The following is an 11,794-nucleotide window of genomic DNA, read 5'->3' as shown; positions in this document are numbered from 1 at the left end:
TTAAACAACAGTCTCAGGTAACCAGCGTCAGCAATACAGGTAGCAGGTAAGCAGGAACTTGTGCACGATTAAAGCAGGCTGGTTATGGCTATTAAACGACAGTCTCAGGTAACCAGCGTTAGCAATACAGGTAGCAGGTAAGCAGGAACTTGTGCACAATTAAAGCAGGCTGGTTATGGCTACTAAACAACAGTCTCAGGTAACCAGCGTCAGCAATACAGGTAGCAGGTAAGCAGGAACTTGTGCACGATTAAAGCAGGCTGGTTATGGCTATTAAACGACAGTCTCAGGTAACCAGCGTTAGCAATACAAGTAGCAGGTAAGCAGGTAACTTGTGCACAATTAAAGCAGGCTGGTTATGGCTACTAAACAACAGTCTCAGGTAACCAGCGTCAGCAATACAGGTAGCAGGTAAGCAGGAACTTGTGCACGATTAAAGCAGGCTGGTTATGGCTATTAAACGACAGTCTCAGGTAACCAGCGTTAGCAATACAGGTAGCAGGTAAGCAGGAACTTGTGCACAATTAAAGCAGGCTGGTTATGGCTACTAAACAACAGTCTCAGGTAACCAGCGTCAGCAATACAGGTAGCAGGTAAGCAGGAACTTGTGCACGATTAAAGCAGGCTGGTTATGGCTATTAAACCACAGTCTCAGGTAACCAGCGTCAGCAATACAAGTAGCAGGTAAGCAGGTAACTTGTGCACAATTAAAGCAGGCTGGTTATGGCTACTAAACAACAGTCTCAGGTAACCAGCGTCAGCAATACAGGTAGCAGGTAAGCAGGAACTTGTGCACGATTAAAGCAGGCTGGTTATGGCTATTAAACGACAGTCTCAGGTAACCAGCGTTAGCAATACAAGTAGCAGGTAAGCAGGAACTTGTGCACGATTAAAGCAGGCTGGTTATGGCTATTAAACGACAGTCTCAGGTAACCAGCGTTGGCAATACAGGTGGCAGGTAAGCAGGTAACTGTTGCACAATTGAAGCAGGCTGGTTATGGCTTCTAAATAACAGTCTCAGGTAACCAGCGTTGGCAATACAGGTGGCAGGTAAGCAGGTAACTGTTGCACAATTGAAGCAGGCTGGTTATGGCTTCTAAATAATAGTCTCAGGTAACCAGCGTCAGCAATACAGGTAGTAGGTAAGCAGGAACTTGTGCACAATTAAAGCAGGCTGGTTATGGCTTGTTAACAACAGTCTCAGGTAACCAGCGTTCCTTAGTAGCGGATAAATGCATTAACATTAGCTTTCACACTGCTGGGCGGAGCTTGCAATAAAAGAACTATCAGTACCAGCATTCCTTAATAGCAGATAAATGCATTAACATTAGCTTTTACACTGCTGGGCGGAGCTTGCATAAAAAAACTATCAGTATCAGCAATCCTTAATAGCGGATAAATGCTTTAACCTTAGCTTTTACACTGCTGGGCGGAGCTTGCATAAAAAGAACTATCAGTACCAGCATTCCTTAATAGCAGATAAATGCATTAACATTAGCTTTCACACTGCTGGGCGGAGCTTGCAATAAAAGAACTATCAGTACCAGCATTCCTTAATAGCAGATAAATGCATTAACATTAGCTTTCACACTGCTGGGCGGAGCTTGCATAAAAAAAGAACTATCAGTACCAGCATTCCTTAATAGCAGATAAATGCATTAACATTAGCTTTCACACTGCTGGGCGGAGCTTGCATAAAAAAAAAAACTATCAGTACCAGCATTCCTTAATAGCAGATAAATGCATTAACATTAGCTTTCACACTGCTGGGCGGAGCTTGCATAAAAAAAAAGAACTATCAGTATCAGCATTCCTTAATAGCAGATAAATGCATTAACATTAGCTTTCACAGTGCTGGGCGGAGCTTGCATAAAAAGAACTATCAGTACCAGCATTCCTTAATAGCAGATAAATGCATTAACATTAGCTTTCACACTGCTGGGCGGAGCTTGCATAAAAAGAACTATCAGTACCAGCATTCCTTAATAGCAGATAAATGCATTAACATTAGCTTTCACACTGCTGGGCGGAGCTTGCATAAAAAGAACTATCAGTACCAGCATTCCTTAATAGCAGACAAATGCATTAACATTAGCTTTTACACTGCTGGGCGGAGCTTGCATAAAAAGAACTATCAGTACCAGCATTCCTTAATAGCAGATAAATGCATTAACATTAGCTTTCACACTGCTGGGCGGAGCTTGCAATAAAAGAACTATCAGTACCAGCATTCCTTAATAGCAGATAAATGCATTAACATTAGCTTTTACACTGCTGGGCGGAGCTTGCATAAAAAAACTATCAGTATCAGCAATCCTTAATAGCGGATAAATGCTTTAACATTAACTTTCACACTGCTGGGCGGAGCTTGCATAAAAGAACTATCAGTATCAGCAATCCTTAATAGCAGATAAATGCATTAATATTAGCTTTCACACTGCTGGGCGGAGCTTGCATAAAAAGAACTATCAGTACCAGCATTCCTTAATAGCAGATAAATGCATTAACATTAGCTTTCACACTGCTGGGCGGAGCTTGCATAAAAAGAACTATCAGTACCAGCATTCCTTAATAGCAGATAAATGCATTAACATTAGCTTTGACACTGCTGGGCGGAGCTTGCAATAAAAGAACTATCAGTACCAGCATTCCTTAATAGCAGATAAATGCATTAACATTAGCTTTCACACTGCTGGGCGGAGCTTGCACAAAAAAGAACTATCAGTACCAGCATTCCTTAATAGCAGATAAATGCATTAACATTAGCTTTCACACTGCTGGGCGGAGCTTGCATAAAAAGAACTATCAGTACCAGCATTCCTTAATAGCAGATAAATGCATTAACATTAGCTTTCACACTGCTGGGCGGAGCTTGCATAAAAAGAACTATCAGTACCAGCATTCCTTAATAGCAGACAAATGCATTAACATTAGCTTTCACACTGCTGGGCGGAGCTTGCATAAAAAGAACTATCAGTATACCCCTCTCACTAACAGAAGGGGTGCCTACTCCGTATTAAATAATGTGTCCCCCAATGCAGAGTTCCCGCAGCGGAAGGGGTTAAATACCGGACACAGGGGATCTTAGGGGTGTCTACACCCTTTACTAATACTATGTCCCCTCTTTGCAGAGTTCAAGCAGCGGAAGGGCTCAACAAGGGCAGAGTTTCTGGCAGCGGAAGGGTTGTTTGCAAGTTCTCACCCATCGCTGCGGCGCTTCTGCCACCTCCGATCCTCCGCATCTTCAGCGTGGCTGTCTGGAGTCTCCCTCCTCAGTCTCCGGTCCGGTCTTCTCCTCTTCAGCTGCCGCCGCGCCGTCTCCGGGTCTTCACTCCTCTTGTGCAGCAGACTCCGGTCCGCGCCGTCATCTCTACGCTGGGGTCTTCTCGGGTCCTCGCCGTACTCCAGCCGCCAGGGGTCCTCGCTGGGGTCTTCTTCCCGGGGTCGTCCTTCGCGGTGCCTGCGCGCTTCTCATCTGCCGCTCCTTGGAATCCAGGGGACGGATGTCATCACTGCTCTGCTGGATGGGCTGCGGTTCCTCCGGCCCAGCGCTCCAGTCTCTCAGCAGCGGCGGCTCTTCTCCGCACTCCATCCCCGCTGGCACTGACGCGGCCAGCTCTTCTCCTCAGGCAGGGTCTCCGGCATTCTTCTGGCACTGGTGCTCCGGTCGCTGGTTCTCCCCTCGGCTTCTTCTCTGCGCAGACGGTCCTCACACACTGGCAGGCGGCTCCTGGGGCTACATGGCGACACCTTCCCCAGGTAATCTTCCCATTCCTCCAGGGCTCCTCTGGCAGCGATCCTCCCAGCGCTGCATACTCCAGTCTTCAGGCTCTGGACACTACATGGCTCCACTTCCCCAGGTACATATTCCCATTCCTCCAGGTCTCTCTCTCCTGTGCTGTGAGGCTTCTTTTAAGGGTCCTGGTGCTCCTCCACCTCCCCTCTCCTCTATGATGACTGGCTCCCGGGGCCCCAGCAACAGACTACCCCCTGGTCACTCTGCCCTACAACCCAGGGGACCCAATCAGCTGGGGACATGTTTCCCAGACTTTTTATGTTGCTGGGTAAGAAGTGACAGGACCAGAGAATTGGCGGCAAAATCCCTGTCCCAATCTGACAGGGTCACATAAAGTTCAGCCCACGATCTACTCTGGGACTTGTAGTTCCACAATGTAAACAAAAAAACAAAAAAATCACAAGGGGATCTCCATGGTGCAATAGCTTCAGGGTATTACATATCATATACTGGTGGTCAGCAAACTGTGCAAAACTTAAATGCACCACAGGTATGGATGGATAGTATACTTGACGACACAGAGGTAGGCACAGCAGTGGCCTACTGTACCGTAATGCTATATATTATATACTGGTGGTCAGCAAACTGTGCAAAACTGAAATGCACCACAGGTATGGATGGATAGTATACTTGACGACACAGAGGTAGGTACAGCAGTGGCCTACTGTACCATAATGCTATATTTCTCTTACGTCCTAGAGGATGCTGGGGACTCCGTAAGGACCACAGGGGGTATAGACGGGCTCCGCAGGAGATAGGGCACCTAAAAAGAACTTTGACTATGGGTGTGCACTGGCTCCTCCCTCTATGCCCCTCCTCCAGACCTCAGTTAGATCTTGTGCCCAGAGGAGAATGGGTGCACTGCAGAGAGCTCTCCAGAGTTTTCTGTGGAAAAAGAATTTTGTTAGTTTTTTTATTTTCAGGGAGTCCTGTTGGCAACAGGCTCCCTGCATCGTGGGACCGAGGAGAGAGAAGCAGAGCTGGCTTGTAAAGTTGGGCACTGCTTCTAGGCTACTGGACACCATTAGCTCCAGAGGGAGTCGGAAAACAGGTCTCACCTGGGGTTCGTCCCGGAGCCGCGCCGCCGTCCTCCTCACAGATGCCGAAGATAGAAGCCGGGTGAGTATTGAGGAAAAGACTTCAGACGGCAGAAGACATCAGATCTTCATGAGGTAAGCGCGCAGCGGTAAGCTGCGTGCCATTGCTCCCAGTCACACACACACAAGCAGGCACTGAAGGGTGCAAGGCGCAGGGGGGGGCGCCCTGGGCAGCAATAAACCTCAATTTGGCCATATATACGATGGATTAGGCTGTGGGACAGTAAATCCGCGGACCCCCGCCATTTTATTAGTATATGATGATGGGACCGAAGCCCGCCGTCGGGTGGGCGGGGCTTGATCCTTAGCACTAACCAGCGCCATTTTCTCCACAGAGGCTGCATGAGAAAACGCTGGCTCCCTGTTCTCTCCCCTGCTGAGCTTCACAGGTTGGAAAAAGGAGGAGGGGGGCACTTTGGCGACGCAGTGAGTGGAGATTACAATTATAAACATATAACAGCGCTATCTGGTCATATATTCCAGTGTTTTTAAACGCTGGGTGTGTGCTGGCATACTCTATCTCTCTGTCTCTCCTAAGCTCCTGGTTGGGGTTTTTTCCCTTTATAGGTAACTCCCTGTGTGTGTGGGGTGTCGGTACGTGTGTGTCGACATGTCTGAGGCGGAAGGCTTCTCCAAGGAGGAGGTGGAGCAAATGAGTGGTGTGTCCCCGTCGGTTGTGCCGACTCCAGATTGGATGGACATGTGGCATACGTTGCATGCAAGTGTGACATCTTACATAAAAGGCTTGATAAGGCTGGTTTAGGGGGGACATCAGGCGGTCAATCCTCAGATTGGACCGACTCACAGGGCCCGTCGGGGTCTCAAAAGCGTCCCTTAACACAAGACACTACTACCGACACGGATTCTGATTCCAGTGTCGACTATGACGAAGTAAAATTGCACCCTAGGGTGACTAAAACTATTCAGTGTATGATTGTGGCAATAAGGGATGTGTTGCATATTGTGGATGAACCCTCGGTCCCCGACACAAGGGTACACATGTTTAAGGAAAAGAAACAGATTATTAATTTTCCCACATCTCATGAATTAAATGAGTTCTTTGGAAAGGCTTGGGAGACTCCGGATAAGAGACCGCAGATCCCCAAAATAATTTTTATGGCATACCCGTTCCCTAAGCAGGACAGGGAGACTTGGGAATTACCTCCCACTGTGGACAAGGCCCTGACGCGCTTGTCCAAGAAAGTGGCGCTACCGTCTCCTGACACAGCGGCCCTTAAGGACCCTGCAGATCGCAGGCAAGAAACTACCTTAAAGGGTATTTATTCTCATACGGGTGCTGTGCTAAAACCGACGATTGCGTCGGCATGGGTGTGTAGCGCAATTGCAGCTTGGATAGATGAGCTGATAGATCAATTTGATACTATGGATAAGGATACTATATTCCTAACTCTAGCCCATATAAAAGACGCAGTCTTATTTATGTGGGATGCTCAAAGGGACATTGGATTGCTAGCTTCTAGGGCCAATGCCATGTCTATCTCCGCGAGAAGATCCTTATGGACTCGCTAATGGACGGGTGATGCGGATTCCAAAAAACATATGGAAGTACTACCCTATAAGGGTGATGTATTGTTTGGGGATGGGCTGACGGACCTGGTTTCCACAGCTACAGCAGGTAAATCAAATTTTTTACCATATATTCCCCAACAGCAAAAGAAAGCAACACCTTATCAGATGCAGTCCTTTCGGTCGCACAAGTCCAAAAGAGGTCGGGGATCCTCTTTCCTCGCCAGGTAAGGGCAGAGGCAAGAGAGCACCTGCTTCGGCAGGTGCCCAGGAACAAAAGTCCTCCCCGGCTGCTCCAAAACCCACAGCATGATGCTGGGGCTCCCCTGAAGGAGTCCGCACCGGTGGGGGCACGTCTTCGACTTTTCAGTCAGGCCTGGGTCAGATCGGACCTGAATCCCTGGGTGTTGGAAATAGTTTCACAGGGTTACAAACTGGAATTCGAGGAGGTGCCCCCGCGCCGATTTTTCAAGTCGGCCCTACCAGCTTCCACATCGGAAAGGGATGTAGTGTTAGCTGCAATTCAAACGCTGTGTATACAGCAAGTGATAATCAAGGTTCCCCTGCACCAGCAGGGAAGAGGTTACTACTCAACCCTATTTGTGGTCCCGAAACCGGACGGTTCGGTCAGACCGATTTTGAATCTGAAATCCCTAAACCTGTACATAAAAAGATTCAAATTCAAAATGGAATCACTCAGAGCGATAATAGCCAACATGGAGGAGGGGGAGTTTATGGTGTCTCTGGACATAAAGGATGCGTACCTTCATGTCCCCATATATGCCCCCCCATCAGGAATACCTGAGATTCGCTGTACAGGATTGTCATTACCAATTTCAGACGTTGCCGTTTGGACTTTCCACGGCCCCGAGGATTTTCACCAAGATAATGGCGGAAATGGTGGTGGTCCTGCGCAAGCATGGAGTCACAATTATCCCATACTTGGACGATCTCCTGATAAAAGCGAGATCAAGAGAGAAATTACTGAGCAGTGTGGCGCTCTCTCTGAGAGTGCTCCAGCAACACGGTTGGATTCTAAATCTAGCGAAGTCACAGTTGATTCCGACAACTCGTCTACCGTTCCTAGGTATGATACTGGATACGGAACAAATGAAGGTCTTCCTCCCAATAGAGAAAGCCCAAGACATCCAGAACATGGTCAGAGACCTGCTAAAACTGAAAAGGGTGTCAGTTCACCAATGCACTCGAGTTCTGGGGGAAATGGTGGCGGCCTACGAGGCCATTCCCTTCGGAAGGTTCCATGCAAGGACTTTTCAATGGGACCTTCTGGACAAGTGGTCCGGGTCCCATCTGCATTTACATCGGAAAATAACTCTGTCCCCAGGAACCAGAGTGTCCCTCCTGTGGTGGTTGCAGAGTGCTCACCTGCTGGAGGGTCGCCGGTTCAGGATTCAGGACTGGATCCTGGTTACCACGGACGCGAGCCTCCGAGGATGGGGAGCGGTCACACAGGGAAAGACTTTTCAGGGTCTTTGGTCAGACCAGGAGTCCTGTCTACACATCAATGTGTTGGAACTCAGGGCCATTTACAACGGCCTTCGACAAGCGGAGAGTTTTCTTCGAAACCTTCCGGTTCTGATTCAATCAGACAATGTCACAGCAGTGGCTCATGTGAACCGCCAGGGCGGGACAAGAAGCAGAGTCGCAATGGCGGAAGCCACAAGGATCCTTCGCTGGGCGGAAAATCATGTAAGCGCTCTGTCGGCTGTCTTCATTCCGAGAGTGGACAACTGGGAAGCAGACTTCCTCAGCAGACACGATCTCCATCCAGGAGAGTGGGGACTTCATCAAGAAGTCTTTGCAGACGTAACACGTCTTTGGGGAACTCCTCAAATAGACATGATGGCGTCACGCCTCAACAAAAAACTTCGGAGGTATTGCGCCAGGTCTCGGGACCCTCAGGCAGTAGCAGTAGACGCACTGGTAACACCGTGGGTGTTCGACTCGGTCTACGTGTTACCTCCTCTTCCTCTCATCACGAAAGTGTTGAGGATCATAAGACGAAGAAGAGTACAGACGATACTCGTTGTCCCAGACTGGCCTCGAAGGGCTTGGTACTCGGATCTACAAGAGATGCTCACAGGAGACCCCTGGCCTCTTCCCCTGAGGGAAGACCAGTTGCAGCAGGGGCCCTGTGTATTTCAAGAATTACCGCGGTTACGTTTGATGGCATGGCAGTTGAACGCCGAATCCTAGCAAAAAAGGGGATTCCGGAAGAGGTCATCACTACTTTAATAAAGGCTAGGAAGGAGGTGACGATAAAACATTATCACCGTATCTGGCGAAAGTAATAGTATGTGTCTTGGTGTGAGACCAAGAATGCACCTACGGAAGATTTTCATTTGGGCCGTCTTCTCCACTTCCTACAGACAGGAGTGGATATGGGCCTGAAATTAGGCTCGGTTAAGGTACAGATTTCGGCCCTCTCGATTTTCTTTCAGTAGGAATTGGCTTCTCTTCCAGAAGTCCAGACGTTTGTAAAGGGAGTGCTGCACATCCAGCCCCCTTTTGTGCCTCCAGTGGCACCATGGGACCTGAACGTGGTGTTGCAGTTCCTAAAATCACACTGGTTTGAACCGCTTAACAAGGTTGAATTGAAATTTCTTACCTGGAAGGTGGTGATGTTGTTGGCCTTAGCATCAGCAAGGTGAGTGTCAGAATTGGCGGCTCTATCACACAAGAGCCCCTACTTGATTTTTCATGTGGATCGAGCTGAATTGAGGACACGTCCGCAATTTTTGCCTAAAGTTGTTTCGTCGTTCCATATGAATCAACCTATTGTGGTGCCTGTGGCTACTGGTGACCTGGAGGATTCCAGATCCCTGGACGTAGTCAGGGCCTTAAAAATTTATGTAGCCAGGACGGCTAAAATTAGGAAAACAGAGGCTCTGTTTGTCCTGTATGCGGCCAATAAGATTGGCGCTCCTGCTTCAAAGCAGACTATTGCTCGCTGGATCTGTAATACGATTCAGCAGGCTCACTCTACGGCTGGATTGCCGGTACCAAATTCGGTTAATGCCCATTCCACTAGGAAGGTGGGCTCTTCTTGGGCGGCTGCCCGAGGCGTCTCGGCTTTACAACTTTGCCGAGCGGCGACGTGGTCGGGGTCAAACACTTTTGCTAAATTCTACAAGTTTGATACCCTGGCTGATGAGGACCTAGCGTTTGCTCAGTCGGTGCTGCAGAGTCATCCGCACTCTCCCGCCCGATTGGATGCTTTGGTATAAACCCCAGGGTCCTTACGGAGTCCCCAGCATCCTCTAGGACGCAAGAGAAAATAAGATTTTAAACCTACCGGTAAATCTATTTCTCCTAGTCCGTAGAGGATGCTGGGCGCCCGTCCCAGTGCGGAAACTCTGCAAGACTTGTATATAGTTGTTGCTTACATAAGGGTTATGTTACAGTTGACATCGGTCTTGGACCGTTACTGTAGTTTGTTCATACTGTTAACTGGTTATGTATGTTCCAGGTTACATGGTATGATTGGTGTGGGCTGGTATGAATCTTGCCCTTGGATTGCTAAATCCTGCCTTGTATTGTCCATCTCCTCTGGGCACAGTTCTCTAACTGAGGTCTGGAGGAGGGGCATAGAGGGAGGAGCCAGTGCACACCCATAGTCAAAGTTCTTTTTAGGTGCCCTATCTCCTGCGGAGCCCGTCTATACCCCCTGTGGTCCTTACGGAGTCCCCAGCATCCTCTACGGACTAGGAGAAATAGATTTACCGGTAGGTTTAAAATCTTATTATTATATACTGGTGGTCAGCAAACTGTGCAAAACTGAAATGCACCACAGGTATGGATGGATAGTATACTTGACGACACAGAGGTAGGTACAGCAGTGGCCTACTGTACCGTAATGCTATATATTATATACTGGTGGTCAGCAAACTGTGCAAAACTGAAGTGCACCACAGGTATGGATGGATAGTATACTTGACGACACAGAGGTAGGTACAGCAGTGGCCTACTGTACCGTAATGCTATATATTATATACTGGTGGTCAGCAAACTGTGCAAAACTGAAATGCACCACAGGTATGGATGGATAGTATACTTGACGACACAGAGGTAGGTACAGCAGTGGCCTACTGTACCGTAATGCTATAAATTATATACTGGTGGTCAGCAAACTGTGCAAAACTGAAATGCACCACAGGTATGGATGGATAGTATACTTGACGACACAGAGGTAGGTACAGCAGTGGCCTACTGTACCGTAATGCTATATATTATATACTGGTGGTCAGCAAACTGTGCAAAACTGAAATGCACCACAGGTATGGATGGATAGTATACTTGACGACACAGAGGTAGGTACAGCAGTGGCCTACTGTACCGTAATGCTATATATTATATACTGGCGGTCAGCAAACTGTGCAAAACTGAAATGCACCACAGGTATGGATGGATAGTATACTTGACGAGACAGAGGTAGGTACAGCAGTGGCCTTCTGTACCGTACTCCTATATATTATATACTGGTGGTCAGCAAAAATTATGCACTGTACTCCTACTATATACTACAATGCAGCACAGATATGGAGTGTTTTTCAGGCAGACAACGTATACTGGTGGTCACTGTCAGCAAAACTCTGCACTTTACTCCTCCTATATAATACTGCTGCTCCCCAGTCCCCACAATTAAGCAGTGTGAGCACAGATATATGCAGCACACTGAGCACAGATATGGAGTGTTTTTCAGGCAGACAACGTATACTGGTGGTCACTGTCAGCAAAACTCTGCACTGTACTCCTCCTATATAATACTGCTGCTCCCCAGTCCCCACAATTAAGCAGTGTGAGCACAGATATATGCAGCACACTGAGCACAGATAACGGATAAGGAGCGTTTTTTTCAGGCAGAGAACGGATAAAACTGATGGTCACTGATCAGCAAAACTCTGCACTGTACTAAAAACGGAGAGGACGCCAGCCACGTCCTCTCCCTAACATTTCCAATGCACGAGTGAAAATGGCGGCGACGCGCGGCTGCTTATATAGAATCCGAATCTCGCGAGAATCCGACAGTGGGATGATGACGTTCGGGCGCGCTCGGGTTAACCGAGCTATACGGGAGAATCCGAGTATGCCTCGGACCCGGGTAAAATGGGTGAAGTTCGGGGGGGGTTCGGTTTCCGAGGAACCGAACCCGCTCATCACTAATGGGGACATGTGCGGTGTGCAGGAGGGGGGCATGTGTGGTGTGCAGGAGGGAGATATGTGTGGTGTGCAGTATGGGGACATGTGCGGTGTGCAGGAGGGGGCATGTGTGGTGTGCAGGAGGGAGATATGTGTGGTGTGCAGGAGGGTGGCATGTGCGGTGTGCAGGAGGGGGCATGTGTGGTGTGCAGGA

The sequence above is a fragment of the Pseudophryne corroboree genome, chromosome 6 (assembly GCF_028390025.1).
Source record: "Pseudophryne corroboree isolate aPseCor3 chromosome 6, aPseCor3.hap2, whole genome shotgun sequence".
NCBI classification, from domain to species: Eukaryota; Metazoa; Chordata; class Amphibia; order Anura; family Myobatrachidae; genus Pseudophryne; species Pseudophryne corroboree.
The sequence above is the reverse complement of the archived record's forward strand: the minus strand, read 5'-3'. Positions refer to the sequence as shown.